Below are 17,709 nucleotides of genomic sequence, written 5' to 3' on the forward strand. Positions count from 1 at the left end.
TTGCCTTAATGAACGTTAGTTTGTTTCTGGGAGATTGCTATTGGTCATCATATGGTTTCTCCTTATTTCTATGTCTATTAATTCAGAAGCATCCTTTCATTATTTACCAACATTTTACATACCACATTATAAAAAAAGACTATTATTTTGCAAACTACCATAGATTTCCGGTAATTGTTCTGCATAGACCACACCACATTGGAGTCCCTGTAATTTTTTTTCTTTCAAGTGGACCGCAGTTACCCACCCTACCCCATCATTACATAAAAGTTAATAAACAAATGTCTACGGAAATACTTCTGTCCGAACAATGTGTAAAGGGGAGCTTGGTAGCTGATATCTGCTGGAGAAAAAAATCAAGGTTGCTGTTTAGCTTATTTTTTTTCAAAGATAGGTCCAAAGTTGGGGTCGAACACCGAACCCCATCCTTACCGAAAATGTAATAAAAATTGTCCTCACTAGGTGCAAAGGGAAGCTGGGTAGCTGGCGTCTACAGTAGAAAAATCCAGGGTGTTGTTCTGCTAATTTTTTTTTTTCTAAAGTAGGTCTAAAGTTGAGGTCGTATACCCTACAAAAACCCTTACCAGACAGTTAATAAAAAAATTCTGCGGCAATACTTTTATCTGCTCTAGGTGAGAACGTAAGCTAGAGATCTAGGGCCTACTTGATCAAAATAACAAGTTAATTTATAGCACGGATCAATCTTTTTTAAGCTAATAAATAATTTACTTGCCCACCATACTTTAATTTGAATACAAAAAATAAACCTTTTGTCCAGTCATATTTAAGCGAAATCCACTAGTTCAGAGGTAGAATGTTTTGTAAAAACAGTTTTGTGTGGCAAAAAAAGTTAAAGCACGAGTGCAACTTTCTTTTCTGTTAATGCAGAATTATTATTACTTTTCATGAACTATTTGACAGGATGCCGATAATAAGGAAAGCTATTTCACCCAATAGTGCAATTTTGCCATCATTAAAAAAAATCATAATTATTTACGATTCTATAAACACTCCAAGTGTTGACTATTTAAAATGTAAAGCGGGCAGTACGCTGTGTAATATATCGAAAGCGATTGATTTTGGCTTTATATAACTAATAATAACATAAGATGTATGTTTCATTATAATTCGTTATTCTGATTGGCTAACTGCACATCTCATGTTACATTACACAACGAAAATCATCATTCATGATGACACGAGGTCCCACAATAAAGTGCAAAGGTGAATTTAATAAAAACTTGATAAAAATCGTGTTTTCATGATCCTAGCTAAAACATGTAATTATAAATATTGAATGCTTCTTTTTGTAACTTCATAGGGTTGTAAAAGCGTTGACCGTGCGTACATTTTCAGAATGAAGCGCTTCCGCTTTTCATACAAAATGTATTTCGGTCATCGCTTTACACCTCAATGAAGTAACAAAAAAAAAAGCATTCAATTCTTAAATAAACCAGAAATGAAATTTTAAGATTCATTGAAAAGTGTCTTTGACTGCTTAATTATATTTTAAAAACTGATGATATAGTGGTTATATATTAATAAAAACATTTTAAGTACGTTTGAGTCTTATGCAATTTTTGTTTTTATATATTTGAAAACTGACTGCTACCGACTGGTTGCTTGAGCCTGGTCTCACAAACTCCACATTTTCATTACAGCCGATTACATTGAGTGTGTAGACAAAGGTAATATCTTTGGATCGCTTGTTTGTTAGCTGAACTATGAAGTAACTAGGTAAGGTATACCACTCTCCTGTAGAAGGAGCCTAGTCCTACAGACAGATTGATTGGTTATTTGTCGAACTAGTCTACTCTTAAAGGAGGGTAGTTTACCTAACCTAATAATACAAGCAAGCTAACCAAGGATAGGCTACCTTTGCCTACACACTCAGTGCAATCGGCTGTAACTTTTTTACATTACAGGTTGCAACACCTTGCCAAATCATTAGGTTCCAATAAACGTTTGGAAAATTTAGTTAATGTGCTTTCCCATAGGGTTTTATACAGAACAATTACCGGAAATCTATTATGGAAACTTGCAAAAACAATATCAAAATCGAAATCTAAGTGAACAATGAAGTTACTCACATTAAAAAAGGTTGAGACATTGAAGGCCAAATATTTTTTTTTATTCTTGCGTGTCTTATTATAATCAGACGGTAATTTTAGAGTTTACAAAGAAATTTAATATAAAGACAAACATTAATGTCGAGTTTCATTGGTGAAGTTAACACTACAATACAAATAAAGGATTCTCAAATGATCATGACTTTTGCTTGTAGTAAAATGATCAATGAATCAATCAATCAATCAATCAATCAATCAATCAATCAATCAATCAATCAATAAAATTGAGAATGGAAATAAAAAATGTGTCAAAGAAACAACAGTCAGCCTAACCAAAGAGCACAGCCGAAGGCCACCAATGAGTCTTCAACACAACGAGAAAATCCGGGCTTCAGCTGGTCTCTAAATAAAAATATATACTAGTAACGTGAAAATGGACGTCACACTTAACTTAGACAAAAAAACATAAAAAAAAACTAACAAAGATCAGAGTCTACTGTCTTGGGACAGGCGCAAAAATACGGCGGGGCTAAACATGCTTTGTTAAATCTCAACCCTCCCGCTATACAATTATATCTAGCTCATGTAGAATAAACAAACACACAACAATATGCACAGAGAAACTCAGTTTAAAAGAAATCCGAGTCCGATGACAAAATAGTAAACAAAAGAAACTACACAAAAAGAATATGATTCATAAATTAACAAAGAACTACTAGCAGTAACTGACATGCCAGCTCCAGACCCCAATCAAAAATATCGAAAGAATATATCGATATAAGAAGATGTGCATGGTATGAGTGCCAATGAGACAACTCTCCATCCAAGTCACAGTGTGTAGAAGGAAACTATTATAGGTTAAAGTACCCTCTTCAACACGAATCCTTGGCTCACACCGAATAGCAAGTTATAAGGATCCTCCAAAATGACTAGTGTAAAACCATTCAAACGGGAAAACCAAAGGTCTAAACTCTATATATAACTAGAGGCTCTGAAGAGCCTGTGTCGCTCACCTTGGCCTATGTGTTTTTGGTGATGGTGATGTGTTCGTAGATCTTACTCTACAAAACATTGTTGATGCTTACAATTATCTCTATCTATAATGAACTTAGCCTAGTAGTTTCAGTGGAAAATATTTTGTAAAAATGTACAAAATTATGAAAAATTGTTAAAAATTTACTATAAAGGGCAATTACTCCTTAAGGGGTCAATTGACCATTTTCGTCATGTTGACTTATTTGTAGGTCTTACTTTGCTGTACATTATTGATGTTTACAGTTTATTTCTATCTATAATTATCTTCAAGAAAATAACCAAAAGCTGCAAAATTTTCTTAAAATCACCAATTCAGGGGCAGCAACATAACAACAGGTTGTCTGATGCATCTGAAAATTTCAGGGCAGATAGATAATGACCTAATAAACAATTTTACCCATGTCAGATTTGCTCTTAATGCTTTGATTTCTGAGATATAAGCCAAAATCTTCATTTTACTCCTATGTTCTATTTTTATCCATGGCGACCATCTTGGTTTGTTGGCAAGGTCACCGGACACATTTGTTATACTAGATATCCCAATGATGATGGTGGCTAAGTTTGGTTGAATTTGGCTCAGTAGTTTCAGAGGAGAAGATTTTTGTAAAAGTTACGACGACGGACGACGGACGCCAAGATATAAGAAAAGCTCACTTGACACTTCGGGCCAGGTGAGCTAAAAAACGAGAAGCGAGAACGACATCAACAAACGACAACTACTGTTTTTTGTGTGATTTTTTTATTACTAGACCAAATATTTCATGATTTTTCATTATCTAGAACTGTATTTTTGATTAACAATTGATAACCAAGTTTAATAAAATCATATGTGTGTATAGCAAACATATTAACTTTGGCTTGAAAGACGTTTATTTAATTGTTTTCCACTCGCTCTGCTCGGTCGGAAAAATTGACAAGAATAAAATCCTAAGATTGAACGCGTTCGTTCAACAATCTTATTAAAATTAATATATATATTAATTTTCTCATACACATAAGTATTACGAAATTAGAGATATACATTTTGATTAGATTAGTTCGTCTAATTTACAAATGTAGTGTTATCTGTAGTAAATTTACTGACTTCTTTAATAAAGGATTTGAATAAGAATGTGTCCATACCACATAAATGCCCCACTCGCACTATCATTTTCCATGTCTAGTGGACCGTGGAATTGAGGGTCAGAACTCTATATTTGGCATTGAAATTAAAAAGATCATATGATATAGAATATGTGTACTGAGTTTCAAAAAAAATATATCTGTACATTAACTTCACTTTCAAGTATAGAGATGTGATTTTTTTCTGAGACAAGTGCTTGTGACAATCCAAAAGAACTTGCAGTCATTCGATGTTCAGTACTTCAGTACTTTGATTGTTTGAAAACGAGGTAAAAATACCCTGCCACATTCGGTATGTGTTTTTGTTAGACCTTTGTTTTCCTTCTGTTTTGTATCGATCTCATACGTTAAGCCCTTTTCCACTTATTTGTATAGTTTGTTCTTATGCTGTGCTGTAACAAAACTGTCCCGGCTGTTTACAAGCATGTTAAACGCCACAATATATTGCATGTGCCTGCTCCAACTCAGGAGCATGTAGTTCAATGGTTTTCGTTTGTTGATGTCTTTTATATGTGTTTTTCGTAATTCATGTTGTTTTAAAATAGGCTGTTATTTTTCTCAATTGAACTGTTTCATATTTTTCAATTCATGGACTATTGTAGCCGACAATACCGTATGTTTTTTCTCATTGTTGAAGATTATATGGTTGCCTATACTAGTATATAATTGCTTACATCCACTACATTTGAACTTTGTTGGATAGTTGACTCATTTGCATTAATACCAAATCTCCTTATTAAAAGTTGAGGGGTGTGTGTGTTTCTTTGGAAAATTTAAATGTTTTTATCCCAGGTCACCCAGTTTGAATAGAATATTTTGACATTTTGCTGTGCTCTTTGATTTGAGTAAAGAGCCAACCAAAGCTCACGGCCTGTTGGTGGGTAGTTGATGACTATATGGTAAGCTCTGGATGTCTTTTTGAGTATTGCATACGGTGATTTGGTGATGTCTTGATGCCATGCATTGTCCCATTACTTTATATAGACAGCTTATCAGTCAACCTGATCTATCAAGTAGCTCTCTTCGCCTTTTGTATAGTCAGACGAAAAACAAGATATAAACTGACTTAGCTTGGTATATACATGTTTATTTAATATACTCATATAAATATAAAAAAGAAGATGTGGTATAATTGTCAATGAGACAACTCTCCACAAGAGACCAACATAACACAGAAATTATCAACTATAGGTCATCGTACGGCCTTCAACAATGAGCAAAGCCCATACCGCATAGTCAGATATAAAAGGCCCCGAAATGACAATGTAAAACAATTCAAACAAGAAAACTAACTTATTTATGCACAAAAATTGAACGAAAAACAAAAATGTAACACATAAACAAACGACAACCACTGAATTACAGGCTCCTGACTTGGGACAGACACATACATTTTGAATGTGGCGGGGTTAAACATGTTAGCGGGATCCCAAATTCAAGTCAAATTGATATTTTAAAACAACATAAAAGTTAAAAAGTGTAAAAAAAAAAAATATTTTAATAAATGTTGAAAATATTATTGTGTTTGTGAGTGGAAAACTACTTAAAATTGTAGAAATATTCAAAAGTAGTTCTCGCGTTTTTGTTCTGCGGCTACGTTAACGGAACATCAATCAAGTAATCGATCTTCATGACTATGGCTTCAATATTTAATAGTATAAAATATCATATTCTGCTTGTCTTAGACTCAAAAAGACTTCAAGTTTGAATAGATCTACGAAGACTAAAGAACGTTCATGTGTGGTTTAGCAATTGTACATGCCCACGAAACCGACGTTCAGATATTGTTCGGAAGATGTTTTGAGAAATTCCGATGCGACCGGACAAGTAAAATTAAACTGTTACAGTATATTACAGAACACAAAACTGGCTATCTTTGCTGTAAATACAAGTTAAAAACCTGACATGGTTTACATTAAAGCTAAAAATCCCAATCCCACGGCATCAAATAATTTAAAAAAAAATATATGACCTTTAACATTGGAGGTCTAAACTAGCATTGAGCCGTGTCCAGGTCCGAAATAGAAAATAAAGAGATGTGGAGTAAATGTACACGGAACAAAATCGCACACAATATATAGAAAAAATACAAATTATTAATGAACAGAGCTTTTATGCCTGTTCTTCATCTTGAAAGGAGCTGGAGGGTCTTCAACGAGGAACTAGACCATTGATCCTCATTATACAAAAGTAACATATATAGGTTAGAGCATCGGACTATACAAAAACATAAGTTCCTGGTTCGATCCCCGTTCCGGTGAGAAAATTTCCAATCCACTATTAATAAATATGTTTAAACTAACAATAGCCACACACTTGACTTTGTGGATTACATTATTTTTTTCATCATCCTACATATGTCTTTTGATATTGTTCATACATGTAAATACTAAAAGTCTTACACTGTATCTATATATTTTGCTCCGAGACCAGAACATAATAAAATAGATAAATTAAAACTTGCGCTTTAGATTAAGAACGGGTGTGAAAGATTTTGTATAATTTTTTCCAGTTCTTCTGGAGTCCTTGAGCCCTTCCCTCGCCAACAATATATAGTTTGCTTTATTTGTAAAAGAGGCTAGTTACGCTACAATATTATCATCTTAGATTAACCTCTCCAAACTTAAAAGTAAAGATCACGCACCGGTACCTTATTGTTTAGATTGCTAAAGACTTTTGCATCCGTCGACATTATCTTCGATTAAAGTAGTATTGATCTGACAACCGCTGTGCATGTATACTTTAACGACCTTTAAATGAATGACAAATGACAACATTGTCATTTTTTGAATGACAATTAAACTGTGTTGGAAAGATAACATAAATACACTTTCGTTTTTCGTTTTTTGTTTTTGTGAAATCAAAAATGAAAAAAGAAAACACTTTCATTTTTCGATTTTAGTTTTTGAGAAATCAAAATTGAAAACTGAAAATACTTTTGTTTTTCGTTTTTTGCTTGTGAAATCAAAAACGAAAAACGAAAACACTTTTGTTTTTCATTTTAGTTTTTAAGAAATCAAAAACGAAAAATGAAAACACTTTCGTTTTTCGTTTTGATTTTTAAGAAATCAAAAACGAAAAATGAAAACACTTTCGTTTTTCATTCTGGTTTTTATGAAATCAAAAACGAAAAATGAAAACACTTTCGTTTTTTGTTTTTTGTTTTTGATATTTAAAACGAAAAACGAATGGACGCAGATATACACGGACCGAAGAGATCCTGAACAGTTCTGGGCCATGTATCAAGGCAATTAACCATCTCGAGAACCCAAAGGCGATAAAGAGTTACAAGTGGACGAAGATTGGGTCGCACATCTAAAGCAAGATAAGCATTGTAGCGGACTTTAAACCGTATTTCTACCCTCCGACTTTGACCAGCTCCTCTATCGCTTGGATCTGTGCAACGCTGTCTACCGTGCTGGAAACAATGGTGTGCGCAACGCGATTGTGGTGATCCTCGATGACATGAAGAAAGGTGAACACATCAGCATCAAGGAATATAAGCAACTCCATCGTAGTATCCTGTAAATAAATGTTAAGAATTAAGAAAGGTTTTGCTCGAAAGTATGCATACGGTGGTAGAAGTTTGTTTGACACTATCGCAGGTATCGCTGGTCGCATGTTCACCTCCTTTGCTGCCAAGACCTTGGAAAGTAAGGCTATGAGCGCTGCCACCAATGCAGCCATGATAGGAGTTAAAAAGGTGGTAGCCAAAGTCGTCGACCATGTCGTTGACAAAGTGACCCGCCCTCGAAAACCCAGTGTCCAACGCAGCAAGCCCAATCAACAGCTCGGTGTTAAACGCAGTAAGCCCTACAACCAAACCCAGTTAAACAATCTCATCTCTAGTCGTGGCATCGCTACCATCCACGACTTCGTTCAACGCTATAAATAAATACATAATGTCTGACATCCTTACAATCACAGAAGGGTTGACCTTCGATGAAAGTCTTCAAAAATAGTAATACCAGGTTCACGAATTCGAACCTTAAGCCGGCGTCCAACTTACCAACTCTGGAGCGGAGATCCGAATCAACATCGAAACGTAGGACCTGTTCCTCAACCCAACCGAGCGTTATCTCTTGGACGACTTCAAAAGCACGACGGCACTGCATATGCAGACGTTGATCTTATTCACAATGGTATCATGTATCTTTTCAAAACTATCTGTTATCGACTCTCCGGCCAGCAGATTGAACACATTAGCGACCCCGGCATCGCCACCACTATGCTGGGAATGTTAACCTACCCCGACGACTTCTCCAAATCGCAGGGTTTCAACCAACTGTGGGATAAGGATTCTTCCACCGATGCCGAGGCTGAGAACACTGGATTTGCAGCCTGCCATGGATACATTATCACCAAGCCCACCAACAAAGGATCGTACTCGTTTGCCATCCCCTGAAACATATTTTGGGATGATTACAACAAAATAGTGTACGGGGTCAGGCACGAATTCCCATCCGTTTGCAATTCAGATGCAAATGCCATTCTTAGGGCAGCCGCCGTCAATAACGTGGCAAAAATAATCCTGATTAAGATCTCTTGGTTCCTCCCTCACGTCACTCCTGCAGACGAAAACAAGATGCAACTGTACAAAACCAACCAGAATAAATCCAAGATCCACTGTGGATTTCGCATGAGACAGTGCGATTTCATAGCCATTCCCAAAGCCTCACAGTTTAACTGCCGCCTAGCTGCCAATAGTGGTCACAAAAAGCCTAGATATATCATCGTTGCCTTCCAAACCGACAGAGATAATGACAAAACCCATAATGCTTCCGTGTTCAATCACTGTCGATTGCAAAATATCCATGTCACCCTCAAAGCTGAACGCTACTCAGCCGTCGACTTTAATGCCGGTTTTTCACAAAACAAGGTTGCCAGAGTGTTCAAGGAGGCTGTAGACTTCAGAAAGAAATTCGACAACATTGACACCCTCCTCAGTAACGTTGGCGTCAACCCCTCTGATTTCATTGACCTATAGCTGCTGTTTGTCATCGATGTAAGTCATCAGTCCGAGTGGACATCCAGATTCGAGCGGAATTCGAGCGTAATGTTCCCGCCAACACCGAAGCATTTGCACTTGCAATCTCCGTAGGAGTCCTCGAGTTCGAATCGGACGGTCAGAAGTTGAACGTCGTGTTTTAATAAATAAATGGACACCACACTGTTGCAGCAAATCGTCGACAACACAGACCCAAAACAAGGGTTTTCCATCCTTATCTCTGGAAACGATAGTCGCATACTTACCCGGTTCAACCCCCTTCCCCAACTACAATTTAAGGAATCGAACACCATATTAGGATTTAAGCGACAGCTCTACACATTTGATCGGGCAACAAACGGTTACAAAAAGGGTGAATACATTGTAAACATCAGAAGCATCAACAGCATCCGGGTGAACAGTGGCATCATCAATGGAAGCTACGTGAACGGCACCCAAATGTCCACTATCTACAGCTTTTCCCCGCAATCGATCCCGGGGTAAAGATCATTCAAATCCAAAAAAACATGGTGTACTTACCCGTGACCTTGAAAACCATCAATCGCATGCAGACATACCTCACCGATCAAAAGATCACCAAGCTCCTACAAAAAGGTTCTAGTGGTATGACTCTGGAAATAAGCACTACCCAACTGAAGAAAAACATTCAAAAAGAAAGTGGATTCCTACCGATGTTAGCGGGAAGGGCAATGCGAGCCCTTCCTATGTTGGCGAACACAATTCTGCAAGCATGAGGTGTTGGAGCCCTAAGTTGCCTGTGTGAAATAGCCGTCAACAATGCATTTTGACCTGGATTTTACAACAAAAGGGGTGACTGTGTGAGCTGTGTGAAGGTGCGTGGTAAAGGTCTGTATATCTTCCCCCGCCAAGCTAACTTCAAACTATGGTGACGGTTTGTACTTGAAACAAGGTCCTCGATTCTACTAGGGTTCTGGTCTGATCTGATCTGGAGCAAACAGTCCGTTCAAGAACATTTACCTTTTAATACAATCTTCATATATATAGAATCTATGATTTGGTTGAACTTAATGGACATTGAAAGACTAGGGGGTCTCAACCTCATTTAAGCGGTCTCGAGTAGGTTTTCGCTATGCATTGTGAATATCCAACTAGCACTTTGGGCGCTCCGTAAACATGGAAGACAGGAAGTGTACCCAAATTTCTTTAAGTCACGTTTGTATCTACCTATTGACTAAATGTCTGCATAATATTAGAAAGATTGAGAGATCAGGGGCTATCACCATTGCCCTGTGCCCTTTGTCCTAAAATTTTGATATTTTTTAGCTGAAAAGTGACAATATAAGCGCTCCATAGATATCGAATATGACAATATTCTGGGAAATCCTTCTAATACAATCTTTATATAAAAGAGTCTATGATTTAATTAAATTTTATGGACATTGAAAGACCAGGGGGTCTCACCCTTATTTAAGCGGTCTCAGGTAGGTTTTCACTATATATTTTGAATATCCAACTGGCACTTTGGGCGCTCCGTAAACATGAAAGACAGGCATTGTACCCAAATTCCTTTTAGTCGCGTTTGTATCTACCTGTAAACTAAATGTCTGCTTAATATTAGACAGATTGAGAGATCAGGGGCCTATCACCATTGCCCTGTGCCCTTTGTCCTAAAATTTTGATAATTTTTAGCTGAAAAGTGACAATATAAGCCCTCCATAGAAATCGAATATGACAATATTCTGGGTAATCCTTCTAATACAATCTTTATATATACAGAGTGTATGATTTAATTAAATTTTATGGACATTGAAAGACCAGGGGGTCTCACCCTCATTTAAGCGGTCTCAGGTAGGTTTTCACTATATATTTTGAATATCTAACTTGCACTTTGGGCGCTCCGTAAAAATGAAAGACAGGAAGTGTACCCAAATTCCTTTTAGTCACGTTTGTATCTACCTGTAAACTAAATTTCTGCATAATATTAGACAGATTGAGAGATCAGGGGGCTATCACCATTGCCCTGTGCCCTTTGTCCTAAAATTTTGATAATTTTTAGCTGAAAAGTGACATTATAAGCCCTCCATAGATATCCAATATGACAATATTCTGGGAAATCCTTCTAATACAATCTTTATATATTCAGAGTCTATGATTTAATTAAATTGTATGGACATTGAAAGACCAGGGGGGGTCTCAACCTCATTTAAGCGGTCTCAGGTAGGTTTTCACTATACATTTTGAATATCCAACTGGCACTTTGGGCGCTCCGTAAACATGAAAGACAGGAAGTGTACCCAAATTCCTTTTAGTCCCGTGTGTATCTACCTGTAAGCTAAATGTCTGCTTAATATTAGACAGATTGAGAGATCAGGGGGCTATCACCATTTCCCTGTGCCCTTTGTCCTAAAATTTTGATAATTTTTAGCTGAAAATTGACAATATAAGCCCTCCATAGATATCGAATATGACAATATTCTGGGAAATCCTTCTAATACAATCTTTATATATACAGAGTCTATGATTTAATTAAATTTTATGGACATTGAAAGACCAGGGGGTCTCACCCTCATTTAAGCGGTCTCAGGTAGGTTTTCACTATATATTTTGAATATCCAACTGGCACTTTGGGCGCTCCGTAAACATGAAAGACAGGAAGTGTACCCAAATTCCTTTTAGTCACGTGTGTATCTACCTGTAAGCTAAATGTCTGCTTAATATTAGACAGATTGAGAGATCAGGGGGCTATCACCATTGCCCTGTGCCCTTTGTCCTAAAATTTTGATAATTTTTAGCTGAAAAGTGACAATATAAGCCCTCCATAGATATCGAATATGACGATATTCTGGGAAATCCTTCTTATACAATCTTTATATATACAGAGTCTATGATTTAATTAAATTTTATGGACATTGAAAGACCAGGGGGGTCTCACCCTAATTTAAGCGGTCTCAGGTAGGTTTTCACTATATATTTCTTTTTTTTGGGCTTTCCATAAACATTTCTATTTATTTTTCTTAATGTTTTCTAGAGTTAGCGGTTTTTCTTTTTGTTTGAACAATTATCATGTATAAAAGTAAATCTTTGAAGTTTTTTTTATTGACAACAATCTATATTATATAAAGACAAATATGCAACTTTGAAAGGGGTTTATATTCGAGGACAACGAGAACTTACAACAACTTGAAGAGGTCATTTTACGATTTCCTACGTATCTTATCAGTCCTCTTAACTATGAAAATCATGTTTTTAATGTTATCAAGTATTTCTTTTTTTTTTATGATTTTCAACAAAATTTTGAATATCCAACCGACTGCTAGCAGCCGGTTGGATATTGAATATCGAATATCGAATTAACGAACCGGCTGCTAACTTCACATACAATTCCGGACACGGTATAAGGCGAATCGAGAGTAAACATAGCGTAATACTAGCTCTTCGTCAAAAAATTTACACACGACCCCAAAAGGGTCTATATCTAGTGATACCCTAAAAATCAAAAGAAAGTGACAGGGCGTTTACTAAAGTCAATGAACCATGACTGAAGATACATGGCTAACAATTCTCAATGGAAATAAGATGTGCAAATGCTTATACAATTGCATACTTAATACCATTGACTTATCATTAGTAATTCCCTTTAAACAAACCTAATCACAAACTAATACATGTAAACTAAGCAAAGTTTCAAAGTCAATTATAGACCATGACAGAGGGGGCGGGGCCAAATAATTCCTCATGGAAATGAGATGTGCCAATGCTCATACAACTGCATACTAAATATCATTGACCTACCACTAGTGGTTCCTCATAAACGGACCTAATCACAAACCAATACATGAAAAATAATTAAAATTTCAAAGTCAATAGACCATGACTGAGGGGCGGGGCTAAATAATCTCCATGGTAATGTGAAATGCCTATACTAATACAACTGCATACCAAATATCTTTGATTAAATCATCTTACAGTTTGATAAATGTAGTTGACCTACCACTAGTGGTTCATTACAAACTATACAGCTTATCACAAACTAATACATTGTTGACGCCTCCGTCGACGCCGGCGCCGGAAACATCATACCCTTGTATCTCTTTTTGACTCCGTCAAGCGAGACAAAGGTTGAACATTGATAGCATAAAGTTTATTTTCTTATATGTTTGTGGGCTGACCAACAAAAATGCTGTCTCCGGATTTCATTGACATCTTGTTTGGATTTCAAATCTGAATATTTGATGAAACGATGTTAACTTACATAGACACTTTAAACCTACGAGACAATTATATCTATTTTAGTTTATTTAATTCTTGTTCTGACTTTGTCGCTTCAAAAGTATACGGGTTTTCAGTTTCCCTATCGAAGGTCGGTTGTTTTCTCCGGGTCCTCCAGTTCCCCTACCAGTAAAAACTAGCCGCCACGTAATAGCCCAAAAGCGGCACTTAAAAGTGGCGTTAAAACACCAACAATCAATCGATCGATTTTAAAGTAACGAAAGACTTTCATATATAAACTAAATAAAAAAGTCTCCTTGACCACATGTTCAACGCAAAGATCAGTGAAAAAAGCTTCATAGGATATTTCATACAGTTATTTAGATACTATAACAGATACGAACCATGATTAAAATAAAAAAAACATACATTTCGCCCTTATTTTCACCCAATCTTAGTTTTTACAATGTCAATAGGTAAAACTCAGTGGATTGTGGTGTTTAAAGTGCAGTACTGATTATTGAATCTATATCTATTTTTCATTAAAACAACACAATTCTTATCTACTTTTGTATGTTCGAGCCTTTTGTCCACTAATCAGGTACCAATCAAGCATTTTTTTTAAGGGGGTTCCAACACTTTCAAGTCAAATAGAAAGGGTTGTTCCAACCATATTTTCCCATACAAAAGTATTAGTAGTCAAACCAAAAAGGGGGATCAACCCCCGGAACATCCAAACCCTTCCTGGCCGCCACTGACTAATGATCACTGATTGGATTAGATTATATTATGTTTTAATATTATAAAAAAAAATATACTTACTTTAATCGATATAAATCGTAAAATATTGGGTGTGAGTTGGTAGAAATACGAGTTGGTAAATATTGGGAACAAGTTTGCGAAGGTACGAGTTGACATGGCTCCACAGCGACCTCGTGTGGAATATTGTGAAACTATTTTATTCTAGATTTGTAAGACTTCTTGATTTGTATCCTGTTGATTTGTAAGTTGTATTTTTTTCTTTTTACATCTCAGCTCCTTTGTTCTAACAGGGTTGATCTGAGTCCTACCAGATCAACTCAGTTTGAGTTTCTTTGTTATGCATGCTTTCCTTTGTTCGGTAACATTTTGGCGGGAATATCAAATCCACTATAAAACTTATAATTAATTATACGGAAAAGACTATCTATCAAATTTTACATAGAAAAAATCCAATGTATATGCTGGGAGTCGAACTCAAGACCTATAGCATATCAAGCCACGACACATACCACTACACCAGGACGACTGGATACGAACTAACAGTAATTTAACATATTTAAAGGAAGCAAGATCTTTTTATAAGTGGGGCGAGTTGGCAGACCTTTATTCAGTGGGGTTTAAACCTTCCTCGTTAATAAGTGAGTTGTCAAACTGATTGTTAAATTTGATTTTACACTTTACTGTCTTTTTCAAAAGTGGGGCGAGTCAGTAAACAAGAGTGGGGCGATTTTTTTTATAAAGTGACGATATAGTGTGGGCCGATTGGCAAGTGGGGCGAGTTTACATTGTTTGATATCTACTCATCGTGTTCGGAGGTCATAAAGGGTATACATCATATATACACATGGAAAAAAGTATTGCAACACCAAATTGAAATTGAAATTAAAAAAACACTCTTTATTTTTTTGTGATATAATTTGGTAAAATAGAACTAGTTAAACATTATTTAAGTATCACCTGAGTTTAATCAATAAATATCGACTCGATAAGTTTTTATCTGCACATGCAGCTACTGTACCCGTAAACAGCAAAACAGATGTTTTTACCCTCATTGTTTTCAACACTTTAAATAACCAAGTTTTTAAAGTTATGTGATTGACACCTTGTAATGGGTCCTTGACAACTCTTAACTGCAGCAAGATGGCAGATTATCAGCATAAGAGAAGCAGGGATGTCGCTGTAACAACTGCACGTATTGTTGGTCATCACCGTTCCACTATAAGTCGTTTTGAGAATAAAAATCAGGCAATAAACGCTGTTAAAGACCTTCCGAGATAATGAAGACCCCCTATACCATTTGCTAGAGAAAATCAAGCATAATGAAGGTTGGTCAGAAGGAAACCCATTGCATACAAGACAAACCTAAAAAGAGAGTGGTGGCCATACATGAGCCTTTTAACAAGAACTGTTCGAGATCAACTCATCGTTACTGGTTATCGTGCGATAAGACCATTTCGGAGACCTTTGCTAACGAACAGACACACAGTTTTCCGTATCTAATGTAGTGCAGAGCTCGCCAAAGTTGGAAATTAGCATCGTGGGGGAAGATCCAATGTTCAAATGGGATTTGGTTCATCTTCCTTGGCCCGATCGTAGCCCGACTTTGAACCATATCGAGCATATATGGGACACTATTGGGCGGAAAGTGCGCGAAAGGACACCCCAGTTCAAACACATCATGAAATAAACAATGCCCTTCATCAGAAATGGTTGCTGTTACCTTAGAAACAAATTAGTCGATTTATGGCAGGAATCAGAAGACGTTAAGATGCGGTTATCCGTTTGAATGGAGGCTGCGCACAAAGTACTAATTCTTTGGCATATAACGATCAACCATGATGTGAACAGTCATCTGAAGATTAATTTTGAAATGTCTGACATTGTAAAGTTCGACTACAGTAAAAGTTGTAAAATGCATTTTTTTGTACAAAAACACTTCATTTTGTTATTAAAATTGTGGTTATATAAATCATTTTTTTTTTCAAACATTTTTTGTTCGTTTCAATGCCAATGTTATCATAAACTATGTTTCAATAATATTATACACATATTTTATGATATTTCATCCAAAAAAAGAGGCTGATTTTTCAAGTTTTAACAAATCAAGGTGTTGCAATACTTTTTTCCATGTGTATAGTAATATATAAAGTATATTACAATGGTTTTGTGGCGTTCTAAACTAGATTTTAAGAATTGTAAATGGTTTTTCGTCTAATCTAAAATAGCTGGGATGTAAAATAGTTATCCCACTCGGACTTGATGTGTCAGTGTTAGATCACCCTCTGGCCTACGGCCATCGGGGTGATCTTACACTGACACACCGCGTCCTTGTGGGATAACTATTAAAGAAACGGAACTTCTCATTGGCTGGCAGCTAGTGTTGTTCCGATGATCGGAATAAGTCGGAAATCAGTTGGTTGGGCCTGGCGATGTCAATAATCGATTGGGATTTTGTTCAATCGATTGTCGTTAAAGTTTCCGGACTTTTAGCTTGTCAACTTCCGGTCCGTTTACGGTTTGCATTTTATATGCGCAGTCAAACAAATAATAACAAAAATACAAGTCGATGACAATAACAATGTCAAACATCCTTTAATTACCAATAACCAATTTCCTTCTTTATAAACTTGACAAAAGCATTGACTATACATATTTGCAGATTGAAGGAATGTTATTTAAGATTAATAACTTTGTATGAAATACTTTCCTTCAATACCGGTACTTGTTACGGTATTTACTTGTTACTTGAGGGGTACAAATCATTCTGATTTTAGACAAAATAATTTATTTGCTTCATTAGAACGTATTGCAAATTGCCTTTTATTAATGTTTTATCCATTTGTAGCATAAAAAAAAACGTCATATTCCTTTCCAAATTGCTTGCCAAACATCGTTTATTTTTGTAAATTTTCCGAAATTTGTCCGCCATTAATAAATATAAGAATCACGAATCGGATACGGTTCAACTATGTAATAATTCCGCATTCTTGCAATTATAAGTTCAGACGCACAAATGACACAATTGACAGAAAATAATGATCACAAAAATGAAAAAAAATGCATTCTACACGAATTAACAGACTTTGGCTTAATCCCCTTTGTTTACTGTATATATTATAATGCAAATGCATTGTTTTATTTTTTTCTGTTAATTTTAAATTTCTTAAAGTTAAAAACTTAATATATCTTTTCCTAATTAGAAGCATTCAAATGTTTATACAGCTATGTTATTGAAATTTTATTGTGAGTTACACCATTGAAATTTAGAAATGTTAGTGTCACTGTTGGTAATTAATGTTGTAATTATGAGATAAAATATCTTTAATATGAATCGTGATTCTTATTAATTCATTGTTTCAACTGCTAAATAAATAATTATCAAAGGTACCAGGATCATAATTTAGTACGCCAGAATATGAAAGGGAAATAAAAGATCATAAATATGAATATATAAACTCTGCAATGATATTGTGGAATATACACATTAGACATGTACAATGAGACTAAATGCATGATTTCATTTAAAACAAAAGGGCAAGGTAT

The sequence above is a fragment of the Mytilus edulis genome, chromosome 2 (genome assembly GCF_963676685.1).
Source record: "Mytilus edulis chromosome 2, xbMytEdul2.2, whole genome shotgun sequence".
NCBI lineage: Eukaryota > Metazoa > Mollusca > Bivalvia > Mytilida > Mytilidae > Mytilus > Mytilus edulis.